Source organism: Arachis ipaensis, chromosome B1, assembly GCF_059453495.1.
Source record: "Arachis ipaensis isolate K30076 ecotype BB chromosome B1, ASM5945349v1, whole genome shotgun sequence".
Classification (NCBI taxonomy): domain Eukaryota; kingdom Viridiplantae; phylum Streptophyta; class Magnoliopsida; order Fabales; family Fabaceae; genus Arachis; species Arachis ipaensis.
The window spans coordinates 29,197,624-29,223,772 of NC_142436.1; the positions used below are offsets into that span (position 1 = coordinate 29,197,624).

Here is a 26,149-nt window from a genome sequence, read left to right on the forward strand (position 1 = left end):
TATTCCAGGTTCCTTTCTCCCTTCCCCTGCCTTATGCTCTATTTTCCATTTTCTTTTATTGATTCTGTTTCTCAATTTTTGTTAGTTTAGATTAATTGTTTAATTTCTGCTTGTTAGGACTAGATAGAATTGCATGCTGTTAGGTAGTTAGGATGTGGTTAGAGGATTCTAGGCCTGATAAGTGCTCCGTTCTTGTTTACTTCTTGAATGTTGCTTGTTGTTGAATGATTCTGTTGTAATGCTTTGTGTGCTCATGTTGCTATCATGTTGATTTTCACTGCTGCTTGCTGAGACTCATTGTATGACCTTATTTGATGCTGCCTGATATATGTAATCTAGGATAGAATATATGTTAGTTGAATTCTTGGATTCATATAACTATTTTTGCTGCTCTATGCTATCCGGGAACATCCGTTTTGCTGCCAGAATGCTGCCCAAATTTCTAGAAAATTGTTTTGTGCTTCAACTTGCAACCTAAGACTTGAACTTGACTCTTTTCAATAAGAATTTTATCTGATTTCAACAAGTTCAATTCCGAGGTTGTTATGATCGGCATTTCCGTGCTTACTTGTATTTTCTGTGATATGCATTGGGTTGGTTAGTTCAAGGAGTTGTTTGCCGGATTTCTATGACAAATCATGCCTTGCCTAACTCACCAATGTGAACCTTCATGTGCTTCCACTATTCAAGTTAAGTCAAATGCCTTTTGACTTAAACTGAATTCACCAATTGACTTTAACTTGAACTTTCTTGAATTCATTTCCAATAGTTGGCATATCCCACTAATGTGACACTCTTTTGATTCAAATAGATCTTTAACTTACTTTCCGTTACACCTAGTGCATGTTTTATTCTTTTAACGCCAATTATTGCAAATATAGTGACCATGACATTGAGTGATGATTTGCTTCCCATATATGCTTTTTTGCAAATTTTCATATTTCATCATCAATGACTATATCTTTCTCATGGATGTGAGTGTGCTTATTGACCATGCTTTGTGCATTTCTTTTAATTGAGCCAAAACCGTCATATCACTAATTTTTGAACCGGTTTCTAACTTGTAACTTAATTAACCCACTAACTCTTCTTTTTGTTTTCAAACTAACTCTTCTTACCATTCTTTGGATATGACGTTTATTGAGCTTAATAAACAGAAGTATGTGCAAATGTGGCTTGAATTCTTGATTTGTAACTCTGTTTGATCTCTGAATCCTGTTTCTTGCATTCCAAGAATCCTTACATCTTAACTCACTTCATGCTCGCATGTCAATCCTCTTGTCTTCCAATTATGCCATTCCTTGCTTTGTTTTCTCCTACGTATCTTAATTGTTTATATCATGTATATTTTTTTTCAGGATGGCCGACAGGGGGAAAGCAAAGGTCACCTCTAAGAAAAGGAAGAAATCTCAAGCATTCACTTCTTCGCCTTATTATGACTATGCTAAGAATCCTCTGAATGACGAGGAAAAGGCTAGCCAACAGTCCCCGCCTACAGATGCTCACCGGTTCCCTAACCTCTATTGTGAGCTCTGGTTCCCTACATACCGGAAGAAGAACTTGAATATGGAGAAGAAATTAGCCATCCCCGCTGACTTGAGGTGATCCATTAATGCTCGTATTGAGGGGATGGGCATGGGATTTATTACGAGGGAACACAGTAGGATAAACTCATCCTGGGTGAAGGAATTCTACTGTAACTTCTTCAGACACACCCTGGATTCAATTCACCTGCGAGACGGTCAGGTTTTGGTTACAGAGGCTTCCATAGAGGACATTCTCCACTGCCTACTTAAGACCGGCGATACAGACACTATTGAGCAGGTAGAAGTGGCAATACACTGCATGACCTTCGATTATGATGCTTCGAGGGCTATGATTGCCACCCCGGACGCCCCTTGGGTGATGGATGCTAACAACAGAAAGCCCAAGGGGATGCTATTTACTCATCTTTCGAGGGAGGCCAGGACGTGGTAGCAGATCTTTGCCCACTACATCATGCCTACCACTCATTTTACAGAGATTCCGGTGGACATGCTAGTCCTGATCGGATGTGTTATGGAGGGGAAGGAGGTATACTTCCCCCGGTTGATCAGGCGATACATGTGGCGAGCACATGGCCGTGGCATACTACCCTTCCCTACTCTAATCACTCAGATGGCACAGCTAGCCAGTACCCCTTGGTTGGCAGATGATGTATCACCCTCCCCGGATGATGAGAAGGAAGAGTTCATTCCGTGGGGGACATGGGTGAACAAGAAGCCCCCGTCCAGGCGCCGGTCTAGAGCCAGAGCAGCAGCAGCCGGACCCTCTTCCTCATCAGCTTCAGCAGGACCATCAGTATCCACTGCACCACCACCATCAGCACCCCAGCCGACTTATCTGTTAGTGCAGCATCTGATCCGCTTCATGGAGCGCAGTGAGCACCATATTATGCGACGCCTGGACAGAGTGGATCAGATGTGTGTGGCACTGGGTGCTGAGTTGCCCCCTCTTCCTGACTCTTCCGCATCTGAGGAGGAGGAGCACGAGGAGGAGCCAGCTCAGACAGAGGCACCCTTATAGGCACAGGCAGTCCCAAAGGTTTAGCAGCCTCCTGAGCAGCCGCAGCCTGAGACCCAGCAGCCAGACGCGAAAGTTGACCCTCACCTTGAGCCTGAGCAGTAGCATCGAGGACGATGCAGCATTCTAAGTGTGGGGAGGTCACCGTCGTTGCCGTCGGTGGGATTATCATTTTGGGTGACGAGTTCAGACATTTGTCTTTATTTTGCATTATTTCTAGTACTTTGCACTTTACTTTACAGCACTTTTTGGATTATTGTAGATACTAGTAGTTTGGATACTTTTACTTTAGTTGTTGCATTTTTCACCATGGTTTAGATATACTTTTTAGTTGAGTTTGCATTTGTAGTTGATAGTATATATATGTAGTTGCTTTAGTTTAATGGTTGTGGTTTGAAAACTATGGATCATTGGAACTTAGTTTACCTTTTCTACATATGAAAATTTGGTTTGATTGAAAAAGGGGATAAACTAAGAAAATTTTCAAATTTTCTCAAATCACAACATGGCATTAGAATAAGCTTAGTCGAAATGATGAAAATTTTCAAGGATTTTTATCTATAGGGCACCCCAATTGATAAAAATTTTTTTTAGAACTTGCTTGAATTATACACTTTGTGGATCATATTTTGAGCTAAGAACACAAGCATGTGAGACTTGAGCCTAATTGTGTGGTTGCATCATAGATAACCACTTATTCTTGTTCTTGTGTGTATTATTCTCTTCCTATGATTGTAATCTTTGATTTGTTAGATTCTTTATGTCCATTATTTTGTGCATACATGCATTTATATGATTGAGGCCATTGTTCAAATAGCTCACCTACCCATATAGCCAACCTTTTATCTTCCATTATTAGCCAATTTTGAGCCTATGCGTCACCCACTTATTCTTGATTGTAGCACATTACAAGCCTAAGTGAAAAAAAAAAACAATAAATGTCCTTTGTTTGTATCTTTGATTAGCTTAGGCTAGTGAGAGTGTTCATTATTTGATTTTGGGAGAGTTGGGAACATTAGGTAGAGATAAAAGTGTGTTCGTGTTTATTGTTGAAAAATTTTGGGAATTGGATACATACTCATGTATCAATTATGTTTAACCCATATGCATTGGTACTTGTATATATTTTAGTTCCACAAAAAAAATTGTAATAAAAAGGGGACAAAAATGCCCCAAAGTGAAGTTCAATAATAATCAATGCATATGTTTGGTGATCAAAAGAGAATGCATGAGTGTGTGGAAAAGGTGAAGAATGGGTATTTAGGCTTGTTGAGAATTGTATAGGTTGTCATAGGTTAGGCGGAAAGTTTAAGTTAATTAAAGATTCAAATTTCTAGTCCACTTGACCATATGCATCCTACCTTGACCCTAACCCCATTACAACCTATGGGAAAGTCCTCATGATATTTGTATACATGCATGAAGTAATTGTTGATTGTTAGATGAAAAATAAATCTTGGAAAGCATGATGAGGGGAGAATTGAGTGAATCAACCCCATACACTTGAGTGCCTAGAGCGGATACAAATCCGGTGAGGGTTCGATTGCTCAATTACATGCTTCTACCTGTAATAATCTTTTCTTGCAAGTTTGTAAAATCTTTCAATGATTCAATTCAATTGTGGGATTGATTTGATTGTTAATGCCTTAGCCCTTGTACTTGTATATGTATCCTTGGAGATTGACTTATTTTGACCAAGCAATTGCATTTATGTAGGTAGATTGCATTTAGATAGATTGCATATAAATAGGTTGTATATAGTAGTTTGCATTGAATAAATGTTGATACCCCTTTGCTTCTTTCTTGATTTTAGCATGAGGACGTGCTTAGTTTAAGTGTGGGGAGTAATCGACCTTGAGGGTAGGCTGTCGAACCACTTTATAGCTATTTTGGTGAGAGTGGTTGGGAAGGCCTTGCAGCGAGTTTCGTTGGAGGCTTCGGTGAGGTACATCCGACTCCTAAAGTTACTGAAATGATGGCTTGGACTGGATGCCCCGTCGTATGGATCCATGTCAGGGGCTTTGAAATCCTTGGGGACCTTTGCCTTCATACTTTCTTCTGTGAATGGTTCTTGTTCTTTGAGAGGTCTAGTCTCACGGTTAGATCGGGTGGTTCAGGTTTTGAGGTCGGCTTCGAGCTTCTGAAGTTTTTCTTCTAGCTCTCTGCACCGTCTTGCTTCTCTTTGCAGGTCTCGCTCGGCCTCCCATTGTCGCTCTGCTTCTTGTTTAAGTTGTTTGAGACGGTCCTATTGTTCGCGGATGGCGTCTAGGATCTCCGTGTTTTGAGGGTGTTTGTCCCCCTTGGAGTGATGCGTTTCCTTTGGTGATGGTGGGAGGGAGGGTACGAAATCTGGGTTTTTCGTCGGCATACTATCTTCCAATCCGGAAGTATGGTCATTGTTAGGTGGGTTGTTCACTATGATTGTGGGATGACTTCCAGGTCTCCGGCAACGGTGCCAATGTTTGAGGTGTTACCTGAAATGTTGAGGTTGATCTAGGTCAAGATGTCCAGATTTTGTTGAGTCGGCCACGTCCGACTTATTGGAGCTGAGGTGCTGCCGGTCCTTGATTCCTTGGGGAGATGGGTGGTGGTACCTACAAGAGACTCCGATGCTTAAGTTAGCATGGGCTTTGAGTAGGTTTTAGTAGAACTGGAGTATGAGTTATACCTGGGGGCTCCAGTGTATTTATAGTAGTGCTTGGCGATCTCCCTTGAGATAAGATTCTTATCTTATCTTATATCTTGTGTGTGAGATCATATCTTTTGGCAACCGCCTTTCAGTGGGTGGTGGCTTCTTTGTATTGGGCCTCTTTGGGCCTCTTTGGTTGTCTTCCGAGCTCTTTGAAGAGTGGTCGGTAGTGAGGGAACCTTTCATGAGGTCGGTCCTTTTGTCCACTTCCGATCTGACCCTATAGCTCAGGTCAGGGTATGAATAGTTAGGAAAAACCACTCTTTTGAGTTTTAGATCAGTTTTGACCCTCCTAACCATTGATGCTCAACGCCTTGGACCTTTTCTTTTGATTTTTCTTTTCTTTTCCATTCTTTTTGCCATTTCAATTTGACGATGAGAATTCTTGTATGGTTTGGAATCAATCAAAACACAAGCATCAATTCGTTGGTAGTATAGTCCAAACCAACAATAAATTCTCAAGATCAAATAATAAAGTCAATACAAAACATATAAACCGAGAGTATTTAGCTCCCGGGTCGTCTTTCCTAGGAGTTGCAATGAAATATACATTTATTGGCTATGAGAGAGAGAGAGAGCATGGGGATTGTGAGTGCAAGAGATCACAAGAGAATGTAAATAGCAAGAAATTAAAGTTCAAGAAGGTAACTTAGCATGCAAGAAGGTAAATAGCAAGAAAGTAAATGAGCATATAAGGAATGTAAATGGCAACTCTTGGCAAGAAGTGGGTAATCTATGTTTCCTATCCTAGTTATGGACCACAAACATGGCAACTGTGTAGAAGCAATCCAAATCAATCAATCCTCCTTGAGAATTAGTCAAAGGTGTAATTGATCTCAATCCATAAGTCCTAGTTCAACTCACCAATTACTTAGTGAAAGACTAGCGTCAATGGAAACCAAACCAATTAACCATTCTCACACAATGTGGAATGGACATCCACAACTCAATTCCACCCAAACACCCAATTTCTCAACTAAGAGTGTGACAACTAAACATGCAAGGAATTAAATGAAAGCAAGTAAAAGTCAAAGCAATAAAACTTCAAATGCAAGAAACCTCTTGGCAAGTAATTGAGGACTAAGGCTACCTATCCTAGCCATTGACCACAAACATATGATGATTATGAAGAGTAAATCTTACTTAGTCAACCTTACATAGAAGATAAGTCAAATAGGCATATCCCTAAGTCCTATGTCAACACTCAGGGGTCACATAGAGTCAAGGGAGACCAAATCAACAAACTACTCTAATATATCAAACAAGAATGGACATCAATGACTCAAGGAACACCAAAGTCAACAATTCCAAGCCAAGAGTGAAGAAAAACTAAGTGAAAACTAAGCCAAGCATTTTATCAAACACTTGGTGTGCATGAGAATAAAATAATATTAAAATGCATTAAAATAAATTCTAAAGCTACCAAAGCAAGAAAATAGAAATAACAACAACTAAAAGGACCATTAAATGAACATAAAATATAAATTGCATTAATTGAAATTAAAAAAAATACAAGAGTGTTCATAAAATGGAAAATGACATAAAAGAGAAATTAAGAAGAAGAACTAAGAGAAGTAAGACAATAAAGTAAAGAAACATAAATAAAACTACATTAAAACATGAATTAAAGACAGAAATTAAAGGAAATTAAACTAAACCTAACCTAATTCTAGAGAGAGTGGAGCTTCTCTCTCTAGAAACTAAGAGAAAACATAACAAAAGCTAACCCTAATTGCCCCCCCCCTTATTTCCACTTGAATTGGGATTGAAATAGCTTTAGGAATGAGTTGGAATGGGTTTTGGAGGCCTAGAATTCGCCCCCAGCGATTTGCAATTAATGAGCTGATGTAATTCGGGTCACGCGTACGCGTGGGTCACGCATACGCGTCGTTTGCGCAAAAATCCATCCACGCGTACGCGTCGCTCGCAAATCTTCGTTGTGTGTACGCACGCACACTTGTGCGTACGCACGCGTGCTGAAACTTCCAAACTCCATTTCTTCATGGTTTCTTCCCTTTTGCATGCTCTTTCCTCACTTCTTCAACCCATGCTTGCCTTGGAAAGCTGAAACCACTTAGCAAACACATCAAGGCATCATACGGAATTAAAGTGGATAAAATTTAGCAATTATAAGGTCTAAAAAGTATGTTTTCAATTTCAAACACAATTTAGGAAGAAATCATGAAACTAGGCTATTTCAATGAATAAGTACAAGAAGAGTTGATGAAATCTACCGAAATAGAGCAAATAAATATCATCAAATGTGGATTCATCACTTTTGCTTCAAGAATCAATCTTTTCCTTATTCCAGAGAATCCATAATACTTTTCTAAGTTCCTGTTCCTCAAGCACCAATATTCTCAACTCCAATATCAAATATGCACTGTGCAGATGATACATTCAGAAATAAAGATAGTGCCACTATATCAAAGTAACTAAAATACACCAGGCATATATACAGCTCGAATTCTCATGTATTTTATTATTTACTATTCTTCTTAAAACTTTATTTAAGTTCAATGGGTAATACCTGAGACATCTTCCAAAAATAAATGAAAAATTTTCAAAATTAACTACTAACTAGAAAAAAGGAAATCCTAATAGTGATCATGTAACTCAGAATGGAAAAATAGAATAAAGTGCTAAAAACAGAGATAAGTAAGAGAAACGAGTGTAAAATTCAACCACTTCGGTCATGGTGGCTGTTGCTCTCTTCGGAGGGTCCCTTCTGACGCTTTAACTCTTCCAACTCGTGTCTCTGCTTCCTCTGCTCATCAGTCAGCTTATGAAGGATGATGGACTGGATCCTGTGCTCTTCTTTCAGCTAATCCATGGTGGATATCAGCTGTCCAATGGATATTGTCAGTTGAGTCCAGTACTCACACGGAGGGATGCTTTAATCTTGAGGCCATTCAGGCTGCTTCCTCTGAGGAGGGGGAACTATCTTATGAAGTGGTGCTTGCCCAAGTTTTCGAGTGTACTCCATGCTCTTCTTAGTGATTGGGCTGTCCACTGCAATAAGTATATCTCTGTCAATCTGGACTTTGGCCGCCTCATATAAGTGAGAGATGAGATGAGGGAAAGCTAGCCTAGAGAGGGTTGAGGTCTTTGCTACGATATTGTATATCTCCAAAGGAATCACTTGATGAACTTCCACTTCATTTCCAAGCATAATGCAGTAGATCATCACAGCTCGCCTTACAGTGACCTCAGATCGGTTACTAGTGGGCAGGATGGAGCATTGAATAAACTCTAGCCATCCTCTAGCGACTGGCTTGAGATCCTTTCTTCTTACTCGGAATGGCTGGCCTTTAGCATCCTTTTTCCATTGTGCTTTGGGGAGACGTATGTCTTTGAGGACTTGATCCAACCTTGGATTAGCTTGTACTCTTCTATTGAAAGAGTGAGGGTCATCTTTTGATGGAGGCAGCTGATAAACCCCAATCTTAGGGTTCACTTTGTGTAGAATTTAGAGGGTTTTATCAATATTTTGTCACACTTATCCATATAAAATGCATGGTTTTATGTCTCCTTCCTAATTTTGCTTGATGATTGAAAACATGCTTTTTAGGCCCTAAATGAGCTATATTTTAATCTCTCTCTATTACCATTCGATGCCGTGATCTATTTGTTGAGTGATTTCAGAGTTTATAGGGGGCAAGAGTGGTCTAGAAGAGAGGAAGGAAGCATGCATAAGTGGAAGGAGCATGCATAAGTGGAAGGAAGCATGCATAAGTGCAAGAGTGATCCATTCGATGCGCACGCACGCCTGATGCGTACGCGTGGATCGTAAAAACCCAGACGACGCGTACGCGTGACGCCCGGCACATGACTTCTTTAGTGAAAACGTGCCTAGTGATTTCAGAGGGTTTCCAGGGTCAGTTTTGAGTGGAATTCTGGCGGGAAAAGACATAAAGGACCAAGGGTTGAAGGGGATACACACTTTTCACACATTTAGATATTTTTGGTAGTTAGTTTTGGAGGTTTCTAGAGAGAGAAACTATAACTTCTCTCTAGGTTTTGGAATTCTCAATTCCAACTGCACTTGGATCCTTTGGTTAGATCTGAATTTACTTTCAATTCTACATTGTTCTAGTTTATAGATCTCACCCTTCTACTCTCAATTTGTGTTCTTGTTGCTCTAGCATTGTAGATCTTTGATTTGGATCTTGTTACTTTGATTTCTATAAATGAATTGTGGAATTTCATGTTCATTGTTGTGAATTGCTTTATTGTTATTGATTGCTTGTGTTAGATAGCTTGAATTTAATTCCTCTTCTCAATTTCACAATGTCTTTCATTATTGTTCACCAAATGTTTGAGAAAATGTCAACTTTAGCTATGGAGTAGATTTTTACTCTTGGCTTAGGGGTTGGACAATTGGAGACACTTGAATTGTCAAGGCAATTTGTTGATTGATAATCGGAAATTGCTAATTGATTTGAATGACACTAACTCTAGTCTTTCCTTAGGATTAGACTAGGACTTGTGGACTCAAATTGATTATTTCCACTTGACTTTCCTTCATAGTTAGAGGTTAACTAAGTGGAGCAAGGACCAATTCTCATCACAATTGTTGGAGGCAATGAGGATAGAAATTCCAATTTCCAACCCTAGCCAAGACCTTTACATCGATTGATTGTCATTCACACTTGTTTAGTTCAAATTCTTGTATCCATTAGCTTACTTGTTAATTGATCATTGCTTTTATGCAAGCTTATTTATATTTTTCGCATTCAACCTCAAACACCAAAGAGAACTCCTAACCAATGATGTACACCTTAGGGCAACTCCTAGGGAGAACGACCCGAGACTAATACTCTCGGTTATTGATTTTGAATTATGGACATACATTTTCTATGTTTGATGTGTTATAATTTGTTAGTTTAGACTATACTCACGACATAACCCTATTGAAAAATTCTATACCGACAAAATATCACTCGTCAAAATGGCGCTGTTGCCGGAGAATTGCAATTGTGTGCCATATTGTTGGTTAGTGTAAATATGTGGATATGTGAATACTTGCATTCTTTCTAAATTCACCTATCATTCTTTCTTGATTGTTTGCTAGTTCAATTGTTAGTTAGGATTAATCTTTGTGTAGTACATCTTATTGTCATGAGCTCTAGACTTCTTCCATTGAATGACGCGTTCACTACTGGATCCAAGCTTAGCCACTTTTGATCCCGAAATTGAGAGAACTTTATTTCATCTTAGGCAAGCTCAGAGATGGTTAGCCTTTGGAGGTGGTGAAAGGATCTCTACCAATTCACCAACCTTATCCGAGGTTGAATCGGACACGTCACTTGAGGAAGAAACCATCTATTCTTCCATTGATACTACTAATTCTTCTATTAATCTAGATACAGAACCGATGGCCGCTCCAAGGAGAGTCACCCTTAAAGAAGCCGGTGCTTCGGACTTTGTTCTTCAACCGTTTCAAGTGCGGCATCCGGAGTTAAATGCTAATTTTGAACTCAAGACCGCTTTGATTCATCTTCTATCCAAGTTTCATGGACTCTCTGCCCAAGATCCTATTAGACACCTTAGAGACTTTCAAGGTACGTTCAACAACTAGGCGAGAGGGTTCCGATGAGGTTGCTATTTGGTTATTTGCCTTCCCCTTCTCTCTAGAGGGAAGAGCCAAAGAGTGGTTTTACACTTTGCCCGATGAGATTGTTAGTGATTGGAATTTGCTTAGAAGGGAGTTCTTAGATAAATTCTTTCCTCCGGAGGTGACGGATCGATTGAGGAAAGAAATTTCATGCATTGTCCAAGGTGAAATGGAAACTCTATACGAGTATTGGGAAAGGTTTCGGAGGCTTCTTGACTCATGCCCCCACCATATGATTGTCAAGGAATGAAACCACAAGACAAGATCCTCTTGGATGCCTCAAGCAATGGTTCCTTGACAAAGTATAGAATGGCGGAGGAGGCATGGCAATTGATTACCGATTTGGCCGAGTCCACCCAACACGCTAGACAAAGGAACAATCATCCGAGAGCTATAAATGAAGTTTCTACTAGTGGTGAGACTGCCGCCCTTACCCAAACCTTGGGAGAAATGACAAATATTCTTAAGCAACTCCAACTTAGTCAACAACAATCTCCACCTCCTCAACCACAACAAAGTCAACAACTAGTTCCTCAACAAGTGTGTAGAATTTGCTCTTGTTACACCCATTACACCGATGAATGCCCATACCTCTAAGATGATAATACCTTGGCGGCTACTAATGCTTACTACAATCGCCCAAACCAAGGTTATCACCAATAAGGAGGAAACTATAGTCAAGGGGGGCAATTTTAATCAAGGGTGGCAAGGTAGCTCCAACCAAGGATGGAGGGAAAACTATAATCAAGGAGGAAGGGACAATAGAGGGAATCAAAGATGGAACAACAACAATAAAAAAAATCGATACCAACAAAACCCACCATATCAAAACCAAAACCAAGGCAAACCATACCAAACCTACCAAGAACCTCATCAAAGGCAAGCACCTCCACCCAACCAACCACAAGCCCCCCAAATTACTTACCCTTCTTCTTCTCCATCAAACCAAGATGAGATCCGTTCTCTTATCCAAAGGCAAAAAGAGTTTCAAGATTCAATTAACTCTAGCATCAATGGTCTTACCTCTACCATTCAAGCCCTTATTTCACGTATGAAATCAACCTCTACCTCTAATGTTCAACCCGCAAGCTCTAGTGCCTTACCTTCTCAACCTTTACCTAACCCCAAGGGTGGCATCAATGCCATTACCTTGAGGTCCGGCACCAAGTTGCAAGAGAGGAGTCATGAAGGGACAAGTCCAATAGAGGTCCCTCAAGATGAGGATGTGGTTGAGATAGAAGAGGTCGAAGAGGAGAATGAAGCTCAAAAGGATGTTGAAGAAGTGATTGCTCAACCAAGGGGTGGAATTCCTAAGGATGGAAATGACTTGCAAGAAGCTACTCTAATTCCATTTCCCACATTGGCAAGAAAGACCAAAAAGCGAGTTGAGTTGGATCCCAAAATGGTGGAGATGTTCAAGAAAGTTGAGGTAACCATTCCCCCCTTTGATGCTATCCGCCAAGTACCTAAATATGCTAAGTTTCTAAAGGACCTATGCATGAACAAGGAGAAGCTTAATGATTTAGAAACTATTCCATTGGGAAGCTCAATCTCTGCTTTAATGGATGATGTGCTAGAGAAGTGTGGTGACCCTAGCCCTTGCCTTGTAACTTGCACCATAGATGGGGTAGAATTTGTTGATTGTATGTGAGATCTTGGCGCTTGCGTGAGTATTATGCCCTTGTTCGTCTATGAGGTCTTAAAACTTCCACCGTTGAAATGGTCGGCCGCCCGATTTGTTTTGGCAGACAAAAGCATAATTTCCGTAGTTGGTATTACGGAGGATGTTCTAGTGAGTATAAAGGGGTTGGTCTTCCTAATTGATTTTCATATTCTTAAGATGCCCTCTAGTGATTCCGGGAGGACCTCATCTATCCTACTTGGGAGGCCGTTCTTGAAGACCTCCCGGTTCAAATTAGATGTGTTTTTGGGTACCTACTCGTTTGAGATTGATGGAAGAGAAGTGAGCTTTAATCTTAATGAAGCCATGAGACATCCACCGGAGGATCACTCTATTTTTCGGTGTGATTTGATTGATAATATGGTGGCCGAGGTCCATCAAGATGGTTTTGAAGGGACAAGTATGATTCAAGGTCCAAGTGTGGGGAGTTCCCATGTATGTCAAGAAGATGTCTTATCACCTCCAATGTCACCGGAGAAAAAAGTGCCGAGTCATGAACAAAAGGTAGATTTGAAACCACTCCCATCCCACCTAAAATATGCCTTCCTTAAAGATGACCAAAAGCTCCTGGTAATTATTGCGAAAGAGCTCTCCTCCCACCAAGAGGAGAAGTTGCTTAATGTTTTGAGGAGGAACAAGAAGGCCATTGGGTGGAGCTTAGCAGACTTAATTGGCATTAGCCCCACAAGTGTGTGAACACCAAATTTTCCTGGAAGAAGGAGCCAAACCCGTTAGACAACCTTAAAGGCATCTCAATCCTACCATTCTAGAGGTTGTGAAGAAGGAGGTCACCTGGTTATTAGAAGCGGACATTATCTATCCGATTTCGGACAGTGAGTGGGTGAGCCCCATCCAAGTGGTTCTAAAGAAATCTGGTGTTACTACAATAAAAAATGAGAAGAGGGAGCTTATAGCCACAAGAGTCTAAAACTCATGGAGGGTGTGTATTGACTATCGGCGATTGAACTTAGCCACTAGGAAGGATCACTTCCTATTGCCGTTCATCGATCAAATGCTTGATCGCCTATGCGGTAAATCTCATTACTATTTCTTAGATGGCTATTCCGGATATTTTAAAATCCATATTGCTCCACAAGACCAAGAAAAAACCACCTTCACATGCCCTTTCAGAACGTATGCGTATAAACGAATGCCATTTGGCTTGTGCAGCGCACCGGCAACATTCCAAAGGTGTATGATGAGTATATTTGCGGATCTTTTGGAGCATTGCATGGAGGTGTTCATGGAAGACTTTAGTGTCAATGGGGATTTCTTTGATCTTTGCCTAGACAATCTTGCAAAAGTTTTAGAGAGGTGTACTAAATCAAACCTTGTGTTAAATTTTGAGAAATGCTACTTTCTGGTTAGACAAGGTATTGTTTTAGGGCACATTGTCTCTAATGATGGGATCTCTGTTGATCCAGCAAAGGTCAATATTATTTCTAGTTTGCCTTACCCCTCTTCTGTGAGGGAAGTCCGTGCGTTTCTTAGACATGCAGGTTTTTACCGGCGATTCATTAAGAACTTTAGTAAGGTGGCACTACATCTATCTCGATTGTTGCAAAAGGATGTGGAATTCGATTTGAGAGAAAAGTGCATGGAGGCTTTTGACAAGCTCAAGATTGTTTTGAGATCATGTGTGATGCCTCAAACTATGCGGTGGGAGCAGCGCTAGCTCAGTGCGACGGTAAAAATCCTTATGTCATTGCCTATGCCTCTAAAACTCTAGATGAAGCGCAATCCAATTATACTACCACCGAGAAGGAGTTGTTAGCTATTGTCTTTGCCTTGGATAAATTCCGGGCCTATCTACTTGGCTCTAAGGTGGTAGTGTACTCGGATCATGCGGCTTTAAAGTATTTGTTGGCCAAAAAGGAATCGAAACCAAGGTTGATTCGATGGGTGTTGCTATTGCAAGAATTTGACCTAGAAATCAAAGATAGGAGTGGTTCGCAAAACTTAGTGGCGGACCACTTCAGTCACCTTGAGCATACAAAGGGCGATCCCACTCCTATTAATGATACGTTCCCTCTTGAGGGCTTGCTAGCAATATCCGAAGTAATCCTTTGGTATGCACCTATTGCCAATTACTTGGTTGCTCGCACCTTTCCTTCCAATTTTTCTCAACATCAAAAGGATAAGCTCAAAAGTGAATCCAAATATTATGTATGGGATGACCCATACTTATGGAGATATAGTGCGGATCAAGTAATTAGGCGGTGTATCCCCCAATCCGAATTTCAAGCCATTCTGGAGGCTTGCCACTCTTCCGAGGGTGGTGGCCATTTCGGAATTCAAAGGACGGCTAGAAAGGTCTTAAATTGTGGGTTTTGGTGGCCTACACTTTTCAAAGATGCATATCTCTTTTGTAGCTCTTGTCCACAATGCCTTAGATTTGGAAATATCTCCAAGAAGAATGAGATACCCCAACAAACTATGTTGTTTTGTGAAATTTTTTATGTTTGGGGTATCGACTTCATGGGAGCCTTTCCAAATTCTAATGGGTTCATGTATATTCTACTAGATGTTGACTATGTTTCCAAATGGGTGGAGGCGATTTCCACCCGAACAGATGATGCTAATATGGTTCTTTCTTTTGTTCAGAATAACATTATTTGCCACTTTGGATCACCACGAGCAATCATGAGTGATCAAGGCTCGCATTTTTGCAACAAAAGAATGGCAGGGTTAATGAAGAAGTATGGCATCATCCATAAAGTGGCCATGGCATACCACCCACAAACGAACGGGCAAGCCGAAGTCTCCAATCGGGAAATCAAGCGCATATTGGAAAAGATTATGAAGCCTCACAGGAAAGATTGGAGTTCCAAACTCGGTAATGCGCTTTGGGCCTACTGAACAGCTTACAAGACGCCGATTGGTATGAGCCCGTTCCGGTTGGTCTATGGGAAGGCTTGCGATCTTCCGGTGGAGATAGAGCATAAAGCATATTGGGCCGTCAAGGAATGCAACACCGGATTTGGGGTTGAAGTCGAAAGGAAATTACAGTTGGTGGAGCTTGAGTGCCTTAGATTGGAAGCCTATGAGAATTCTAGGCTCTACAAGGAGAAAATGAAGGGAGTTGGTCCTCCTTTACAATTCTAGGTTGAGATTGATGCCCGGAAAGTTGACATCAAGGTGGGAAGGTCCTTATAGAGTGGAGAAAATGGAACCATATGGGGTCTACCACCTACGCCATCCTTCAAGTCCCAATATCTTCAAGGTTAATGGTCATCGTCTAAAGCTATACCACGGAGAAAAGATGAAGAGCAACAAAGAGATTGAGGTGTTCCTCCTTGAGGACGCACCCGAAGGTGAGGAGATTTGAGCTCATGACCGTCCAACTTAAGGACGTTAAAGAAAAGTGCTAGGTGGGAGACATCCCACCATGGTATGATCTACCTTTGTGTATAGTTTCTTGAAAATAGATATTTTGGATCATTGTGACTTTTATGATTGCTTGATTTGTGAGTCTGTTCATAGTAGGGCTGAGTTTGCTTGATTTTTGTTAAATTGCTCATGAGGAGTTCATTGATAATGGTTTGATTGAATTGAGATGTGAAAAATGCTTAAGGTTGAGTGTTACATGAGGTTTTGATGTTTTTGACCCCTTTAGCATGCATTACTACCAAATTGTGCTACAATTGCCCCTCTTCATGTGTATGAAAAAAAAGGGGCATCCACGCGCAAGCGCACTATACGCGTATGCGTGGACGCGTTTTCGCAGCTCCTGGTACTAAAACCAGAGAGTTGTGCCTCCTATGTGTCCACTTTGTGCCTGGGGCACAACCATGATCCATGCGTAAGTGTGGACGACGCGTACGCGTCGGCTGCAAATTTTGGACACTCTAGTACAAAAACTAGAGACTTATGCCCCATCTATGCCAAAACTGTGCCAGGCGACCCACGCGTAAGCATGGCCGATGCGTACGCATCGGTCGCTGATTTTCCAATCCACGCTTAAGCATGATAGACGCGTACGCGTTGATTGTGCTGCACGCCACTCCTGGTACAAAAATCAGAGTTAGGCTTGCTTTGTGCCCACTCTGCGCCTAGGGCTCAACTTTATCCACGCGTGCGCGTCGCCTGACGCGTACGCGTCCCTTCTCTTTCCTGCAACCCACGCGTACGCGTGGGAGACGCTTACGCATCGCCTTCCATCTCTGTCCATCTACGCGTACGCGTAGAGTGCGTGCATGCATCACATCCCTGGCGCATTTTAAACACAGCGCACCCTATTTTGAGTCCCTTCTTCAACTCTTTTCTTCCATCACTTCCTCTATTCTTCTCCCATCTTCTATCACCCTTGTCTCCACCCACTGCACCGGCGACAACCTCTGCCGGCGACCACCACCTCCGGTAACCCCTTACCTTCTCTCTCCTCTCTTTCCTATTCTCCACCTACACTCCACATTGTTCACTCCTTCTTCTCAAGGTTCTACTCCCACTCCTTTCCTTCTTTTTGTCCCTTATGCTAATTTTTGTCTCTCTTATTAGTTGCATTTATCTTCTTTCTAGTGCATTTCTTCTTAGTTGTACTTTTGTTACTTAATTCTTGCTTGTTTGCTTTCTTCCAATTCATATTTTCTATGGGTATTTAAATTTGAGTTCTCTCTTGCTTTGATGGATCAATTTGACATCTCTTGATTCCTTTATGACTATGTGGTGTTGTGTTGTTGTTTGGTATTCCATTTGAGGCTTTACATGGTTGAATTCTTCATACATGCTCATTGTTTGAATATTGCACACCAAGTGTTTGTTGAAATGCACCTACACAATTTTAGTTCAATTTTGACTTTGTACTCCTAACTTGGTGCTTCTTCTTCATACACTTGCTCTCTCTAAGTGCACTGAGCCTATTTTACCTCATGTTTACCATTTTTATGCTCATTCCCATGACTTGCTTCTTCATTATTATTGATGCTTGAGTTTATCCTTCTCATGCCTTGATGCATGCTTCACTCACTCTTGCATCCCATGCTAAGTGTATGCCCTATGATTTTATCTTTGTCTTGTTCAAATGTTATAGTTGTCATGTCCTCAAGACGCATTATTCCTTTTGGGCATTACCTTTCACTTTCATGCTATTTTCAAGTGTTGATTATTTGGGTTTTCATGTTTCCTCTTTCCCTTCCGTTTTTAGGATGGTCACCCGGAAAGGCCAAGAGTAAGCGTCGAAGAAACCGGCCACAAAAAGTGCACCCCAAAAATCAACCTCCAAGGCGCACCCTACACTAGGAGCTAAAGCCCTTTCCAAGAAGGCGAAGACAATTGTTCATATTGATGAACACGAGAAAGGAAATCCGGCAAGGGACCCCACAAGGTTTCCCAACCGCTTCTGTGAGCTCATGTTCCCTACCATGATTGAGAGGAACTATCATTCCGAGCACCTACTCACTCCCCCAAACCACATTGCTCCGTATGTGCTACCCCACATTGAGCGACAAGGATGGGGTTTCTATTGCGGAGACCACAAGAGACCAACCTCTCGTGGGTGGTGGAGTTTTACTCCAATTTCCACTCTCCGTCTCTTCAGTCGGTTTACGTGCACCGAAAGCAAGTCTCAGTTTCAGAAGAGGCTATTCAACGAGTGCTCAATGTCTCATCGGTACCGGAGGATATGGATGGTTACCAAGAGGTCCTACGGCAGCAGAATGAGTATCATTTAGAATGGGACTCGATTCTTCCGGTCATTGCCCAACCTGAGGCATTTTGGACCCAAGGATGACCAAGGATGTGGCCCTAGTGCATTGATGCACATTTCCTTACTGTGGAAGCTCGAACATGGGCCCAGATCTTTTCTCACTATGTGCTTCCTAGCACCCATAAGTTGTCCATCACGGCGGACCTAGCCCTCCTTATTTGGTGCATACTCACGGAGAGGCCAGTCAACATCCCTCTCCTCATCCGGAAAGCGATGGGGCGAGTCCATGCCAAGGGTAATCTACCATTTTCCGCCTTGGTATCCAATTTGGTTGCTGCTGCTGGTGTTCCTTGCGATGCTAAGGACATGAAGGCTACAATTCTGGCAAAGGGCGATATCGTCCCGAGCGGGAAATATCTTCAGCCTCCCATGGATGCCACGAGCCTTGACATCGCCCCTCCTCCCACCATTCCTACTACTTCGTCGACACCACCAAAGTCAACCCATCAATTGCTTGTAGAGCTCCATGAGAAGATAAATCGATATGAACGGCGAAACAAACGCCGATTTGCTTACATGAAGAAGCTTTGGAGTTGCGTCAACCCGCCTATGGAAGAGCCGAACATTTCCACATCCGATTCAGACAACAGTGAAGCAAGCACTCAAAGCACGGATGAGGGAAGTGGCGACCCGAACCCCCTTTGCGTATCACTCATGGCACCGAGGACGGTGCAAACCCCTAAGTGTGGGGAGGTCGGTTACCGATTTCCGTAGGTACCCTTTTCTTTTCAACACCTATGATTTTGATTAGTTAGGATAGATTGCATGGTTAGTTTTTGTTTTCAGTATTTGAACACTTGTTGCATGTTAGGACTACTTGGTTAGGGTGATAACTTCTTTTCCAAGAAATCATTATTAGGGAACAATACCAATTTGAATTTTTTTTTTTTGTGTTAATCTTGCTTGAAGAATTTATTTTGGAACACGGTTTTTGAGCTAAGAACACAAGCATGTGAGAGTTGAGCCTAATTGTGTGGTTACATCTTATAGCCACTTATTTTCATTCTTGTGTGAATTGTTCTCATTCTATGATTGTGATCTTTGATTTGTTCGATTCTTTATGTCCATTATTCCATGTAGACATGCATTTATATGATTGAGGCCATCATTTCTTTTAGATCACTGGTGCACGAAATTGTGATCTCTGGTAACGGCGCCAAAAACTTAGTACGCACGTTCATAATCTCAATTCTTTTTCACAACTCCGCACAACTAACCAGCAAGTGCATTAGGTTGTCCAAGTAATAAACCTTACGTGAGTAAAGGTCGATCCCACGGAGATTGTCGGCTTGAAGCAAGCTATGGTCATCTTGTAAATCTCAATCAGGTGGATTCAAATGGTTTTGGGATTTTGATGATTAAAATATAATTAAAATATAAAATAGGATAGAGTTACTTATGTAATTCAGTGGTAGGAATTTCAGATAAGTGTATGGAGATGCTTTACTCCTTCTGAATCTTTGCTTTCCTACTCCCTTCATCCAATTATTCATACTCCTTTCCATAGCAAGCTGTATGTTGGGCATCACCGTTGTCAATGGCTACTTCCCGTCCTCCCAGTGAAAATGGTCCAAATGCGCTGTCACCGCATGGCTAATCATCTGTCGGTTCTCGATCATGTTGGAATAGGATCCATTGATCCTTTTGCGTCTGTCACTACGCCCAACACTCGCGAGTTCGAAGCTCGTCACAGTTATCCCTTTCCAGATCCTACTCGGAATACCACAGACAAGGTTTAGACATTCCGGATCTCAGGAATGGTCGCTAATAATTCTAGCTTATACCACGAAGACTCCGATTTTTCGGAATGGAGGCTAAGAGATACACACTCGATCTAAGGTAGAACGGAAGTGGTTGCCAGGCACGCGTTCATAGGTTGAGAATAGTGATGAGTGTCACGGATCATCATATTCATCATGTTGAAGTGCAGCGAATATCTTAAAATAGGAATAAGCTTGAATTGAATAGAAAAACAATAGTACTTTGGATTAATTCATGAGGAGCAGCAGAGCTCCACACCTTAATCTATGGGGTGTAGAAACTCCACCGTTGAAAATACATAAGAACAGAAGGTCTAGGCATGGCCGAATGGCCAGCCCCCTAAACGTGATCTCTAAACATAAAATTATTCAAAAGATGTGAAATAAATCACTAAAAGTAGTTTTTATACTAAACTAGTAACCTAGGGTTTACAGAAATAAGTAACTGATGCAGAAATCCACTTCCGGGCCCACTTGGTGTGTGCTTGGGCTGAGCATTAAGCTTTCATGTGTAGAGACTCTTTTTGGAGTTAAACGCCAGGTTGTAGCCTGTTTCTGGCATTTAACTCTGATTTGCAACCTGTTTATGGCGTTTAACTCCAGAATAGGGCAGGAAGTTGGCGTTTGAACGCCAGTTTGCATCGTCAAAACTCGAGCAAAGTATGGACTATTATATATTGCTGGAAATCCCTGGATGTCTACTTTCCAACGCAATTGAGAGCGCGACAATTGGGTTTCTGTAGCTCCAGAAAATCCATTTCGAGTGCAGGGAGCTCAGAATCCAACAGCATCTGCAGTCCTTTTTCAGCCTCTGAGTCAGATTTTTGCTCAAGTCCCTCAATTTCAGCCAGAAAATACCTGAAATCACAGAAAAACACACAAGCTCATAGTAAAGTCCAGAAATGTGATTTTTATTTAAAAACTGATAAAAATATAATAAAATTAACTAAATCATACTAAAAACAACTTAAAAACAATGCCAAAAAGCATATAAATTATCCGCTCATCACAACACCAAACTTAAATTATTGCTTGTCCCCAAGCAACTGAAAATCAAATAGGATAAAAAGAAGAGAATATACTATAAATTCCAAAATATCAATGAAACTTAGCTCCAATTAGATGAGCGGGACTAGTAGCTTTTTGCCTCTGAACAGTTTTAGCATTTCACTTTATCCTTTGAAGTTTAGAATGATTGGCATCTATAGGAACTCAGAATTTAGATAGTGTTATTGATTCCTTATTTCAGTATGTTGATTCTTGAACACAGCTATTTTATGAGTCTTGGCTGTGGCCCTAAGCACTTTGTTTTCCAGTATTACCACCGGATACATAAATGCCACAGACACATAACTGGGTGAACCTTTTCGAATTTTGACTCAGCTTTGCTAGAGTCCCCAATTAGAGGTGTCTAGGGTTCTTAAGCACACTCTTTTTGCTTTGGATCATGACTTTAACCGCTCGGTCTCAAGCTTTTCACTTGACACCTTCACGCCACAAGCACATGGTTAGGGACATCTTGGTTTAGCCACTTAGGCCAGGATTTTATTCCTTTGGGCCCTCCTATCCATTGATGCTCAAAGTCTTAGATCCTTTTTACCCTTGCCTTTTAGTTTAAAGGGTTACTGGCTTTTTTCTCTTGCCTTTTGGTTTAAAGAGCTCTTGGCTTTTTTTGCTTGCTTTTTCTTTTTCTTTCACCTTTTTTTTCTTTTATTTTCGCCATATATTTTTTTTCGCAAGCTTTTGCTTTTTCACTGCTTTTTCTTGCTTCAAGAATCAATTTTATAATTTTTCAGATTATCCAATAACATTTCTCCTTTTTAATCATTCTTCAAGAGCCAACAAATTTAACATTCATAAACAACAAATTCAAAAATATGCACTGTTCAAGCATTCATTCAGAAAACAAAAAGTATTGTCACCACATCAAAATAATTAAACTAATCTCAAGGATGAATTCGAAATCATGTACTTCTTGTTCTTTTGTGATTAAAAACGTTTTTCATTTAAGAAAGGTGATGGATTCATAGGACATTCATAGCTTTAAGACATAGACACTTAAACACTAATGATTATGTAGTAAAGACACAAACATAAATGAAACATAAGGTTCAAAAATCGAAAAACAGAAAAATAAAGAACAAGGAAATTAAAGAACGGGTCCACCTTAGTGATGGCGGCTAGCTCTTCCTTTTGAAGATCTTATGGAGTGCTCTAGCTCCTCAATGTCTCTTCCTTGCCTTTGTTGCTCCTCCCTCATAGCTCTTTGGTCTTCTTCTAATCTCATGTCGGATCTCCGGATACTCACTCCTTTTGAGCTTGAAAGGGACCTCAGGGATCACCTTCTTCTTGGCCACAACTTCATAGAAGTGGTCTTGATGGGTCTTTGAGATCAATCTTTCCATCTCTCATGACTCAGAGGTGGAAGCAATTGCCTTCCCTTTCCTCTTTCTTGAGGTTTCTCTGGCCTTAAGTGCCATTAATGGTTATGGAAAAACAAAAAGCCACGCTTTTACCACACAAAACTTAAAATGTTTGCTCGTCCTCGAGCAAAAGAAGAAGGAAAATAGTAGAAAAAGAAGAAAATGGAGGAGATGGAGGGAAGTGTGTATTCGGCCAAGGGGGGAAAGAAGTTTTTGTAATGTGTGAAGATGAGGTAGTGTTGAGGGGTTTATATAGGGGTGGGGGAAGGGTTAGGTTTCGTGTATTAGGGTTGGGTTTGGGAGAAAAAAGATTTTGAATTTGGAGGTAGGTGAGGTTTTTTGGGGAAGAGTAGATGGATGTGAATGGTGAAGGGTATTTGGGGAAGAGTGTTATGAAAGGGTGTGAAGAGGAGAGAAGAAGAGGTGGAGTAGGTGGAGATCCTGTGGGGTCCACAGATCCTGAGGGGTCAAGGACTTAGCATCCCTGCTCCTTTTAGGCATGCAAAACGCCCTTAGAGTGCACTTCTGGCGTTAAACGCCATGTTGCTGCTTGTTTCTGGCATTTAATGCCAGTCTGGTGCTTGTTTCTGGCGTTAAACGCCCAGAATGGTGCCAGACTGGGCGTTTAACGCCCATTCTGCTACTCTTACTGGCGTTTAAACGCCAGTAAGCTCTTCCTCCAGGGTGAGCTATTTTTCATGCTATTTTTTATTCTATTTTTGATTTTTCAGTTGTTTTTATGATTTCACATGATCATCAACCTAAAGAAAACATAAAATAGCAATGGAAAATAAATAGATATAATTAAATAACATTGGGTTGCCTCCCAATAAGCGCTTCTTTAATGTCAATAGCTTGACACTGAGCTCTCATGGAGCCTCACAGATAATCAGAGCAAGGTTGGGGCCTCTCAACACCAAACTTAGAGTTTGGTTGTGGCCTTCCAATACCAAACTTAGAGTTTGAATGTGGGAGTTTTATTTGACTCTGTATTGAGAGAAGCTTTTCATGCTTCCTCTCCATGGTTGCAGAGGGAAAACCTTGAGTCTTGAATACAAGGTAGTCCTCATTCAACTGAAGGACCAACTCTCCACTATCAACATCAATCACATCTTTTGCTGTGGCTAGGAAGGGTCTACCAAGGATGATATATTCATCCTCATCCTTCCCAGTGTCTAGGATTATGAAATCAGCAGGGATGTAAAGGCTTTCAACCTTCACTAGCACGTTCTCTACTAGTCCATAAGCCTGTTTTATTGATTTGTCTGCCATCTCTAGTGACATTCTTGCAGCTTGTACCTCAAAGATTCCCAATTTCTCCATTACAGAGAGTGGCATGAGGTTTATCCCTGACCCCAGATCACATAGAGCCTTCTCAAAGGTCATGGTGTCTATGGTACAATGTATGAAGAATTTTCCGGGATCAGGTTTCTTCTGAGGTAATGTCTGCCTTAGTAATGTATTCAGTTCATTGGTGAACATGGGGGTTCATCCTCCCAAGTCTCAGTACCAAACAACTTGGCATTCAGCTTCATGATTGTTCCTAGATATTTAGCAACTTGCTCTTCAGTGATGTTTTCATCCTCTTCAGAGGAAGAATATTCATCAGAGCTCATGAATGGCAGAAGAAAGTTCAATGGAATCTCTATGGTCTCTGTATGAGCCTCATATTCCATTGGTTCCTCAAAGGGAATCTCCTTTCTGTCCAGAGGACGTCCCGTGAGGCTTTTCTCACTGGGACTCACATCCTCCTCACTCTCTCTAGGTTCGGCCATGTTGATCATGGTTATGGCCTTGCACTCTCTCTTGGGGTTTTCTTCTGTATTGCTTGGGAGAGTACTGGAGGAGTTTCAGTAATCTTCTTACTCAGCTGACCCATCTGTGCCTCCAAATTTCTAAGGGATGACCTTATTTCATTCATGAAAGTTAGTGTGGTCTTGGATAGATCAGAGACTATGGTTGCCAGGTCAGAATGGCTCTGTTTAGAATTCTCTGTCTATTGCTGAGAAGATGATGGAAAAGGCTTGCTATTGCTAAACCTATTTCTTCCACCATTATTATTATTATTAAAGCCCTGATTAGGCTTCTATTGATCCTTCCATGAGAGATTTGGATGATTTCTCCATGAAGGATTGTAGGTGTTTCCATAGGGTTCTCCCATGTAATTTACCTCTGCTATTGCAAGATTCTCAGGATCATAAGCTTCTTCTTCAGAAGATGCTTCCTTAGTACTGTTGGATGCAGCTTGCAATCCATTCAGACTCTGAGAAATCATATTGACTTGCTGAGTCAATATTTTATTCTAAGCCAATATGGCATTCAGAGTATGAATTTCAAGAACTCCCTTCTTCTGAGGCATCCCATTGTTCACAGGGTTCCTCTCAGAGGTGTACATGAACTGGTTATTTGCAACCATTTCAATGAGTTCCTGAGCTTCTGCAGGGGTTTTCAGATGAAGAGATTCTCCTGCAGAATGGTCCAATGACATTTTTGACAACTCAGACAGACCATCATAGAATATACATATGATGCTCCATTCTGGAAGCATGTCAATAGGACACCTTTTGATTAGTTGCTTGTATCTTTCCCAAGCTTCATAGAGGGATTCACCTTCCTTCTGTCTGAAGGTTTGGATTTCCACTCTAAGCTTGCTCATCTTTTGAGGTGGAAAGAATTTGGCCAGGAAAGCACTGACCAGCTTGTCCCAAGAGTTCAGGCTATTCTTAGGCTGTGAATCCAACCATGTTCTAGCTCTGTCTCTTACAGCAAAAGAGAAAAGCATAAGCCTGTAGACCTCGGGATCAACTCCATTAGTCTTGACAATGTCACAGATTTGCAAGAATTCAGCTAAAACTGATGAGGATCTTCCATTGGAAGTCCGTGAAAATTGCAATTCTGCTGCATTAGAGAAACCAATTGAGGTTTAAGCTCAAAATTGTTTACTCCAATTGCAAGTGAGATGCTTCTTCCATAGAAGTTAGAAGAGGGTGCAATAAAGTCACCAAGCATCTTCCTTGCATCTCCACCATTGTTATTAGGTTCGGCCATGTCTCCTTATTTTTCGAAAATTTCTGTCAGGTCCTCTCCAGAGGGTTGTGCTTTAGCTTCTCTTAGTTTCCTCTTAAGAGTCCTTTCAGGTTCAGGATCAGCTTCAATAAGAATGTCTTTATCCCTGTTCCTGCTCATATGAAAAAGAAGAGAACAGAAAAGAAAGTATGGAATCCTCTATGTCACAGTATAGAGATTCCTTATGTAAGTAGAAGAAGAGAAGAATAGAAGAAGGAGAAGAGAAAAATTCGAACACAGAGAAGAAGAGGGGGTTCGAATTATGAGTAGAAGAGGAATGTTAGTAGATAAATAAATAAATAGAAAGAGATGAGAGGGGTAAGAATTCAAAAATTAAATAAAATAAAAATATTTTTGTTTTTATTTTAAATATTAGTTATAATTTGAAAATCAAAAAGAGAAATTAAATAAAATTAAATTAAAATTTAAAATAATTAGTTAATTAAAAGCAATTTTGAAAAAGTGGGGGGGGGGTTTCAAAAATTAGAGAGAGAAAATTAGTTAGGTGGTTTTGAAAAAGATATGATTGAAAAAGAAAACTTTTAAAATCAAACAAAAAGTCAAGTAGTTAATTGAGAAAGATTTGAAAATCAATTTTTGAAAAGATAGGAGGTTAGAAAGGATTTTGAAATTGATTTTGAAATTGA

General features: G+C 40.8%; 1 non-coding gene across 1 annotated transcript; it reads left to right on the plus strand.

The window, feature by feature from the left end:
- Window positions 1-24,978: 24,978 nt before the first annotated feature.
- LOC148576073 (small nucleolar RNA R71) lies at window positions 24,979-25,086 on the plus strand. The gene has a single exon (XR_015902999.1). It is a non-coding gene; the product is annotated as a small nucleolar RNA R71 (small nucleolar RNA).
- Window positions 25,087-26,149: the final 1,063 nt, after the last annotated feature.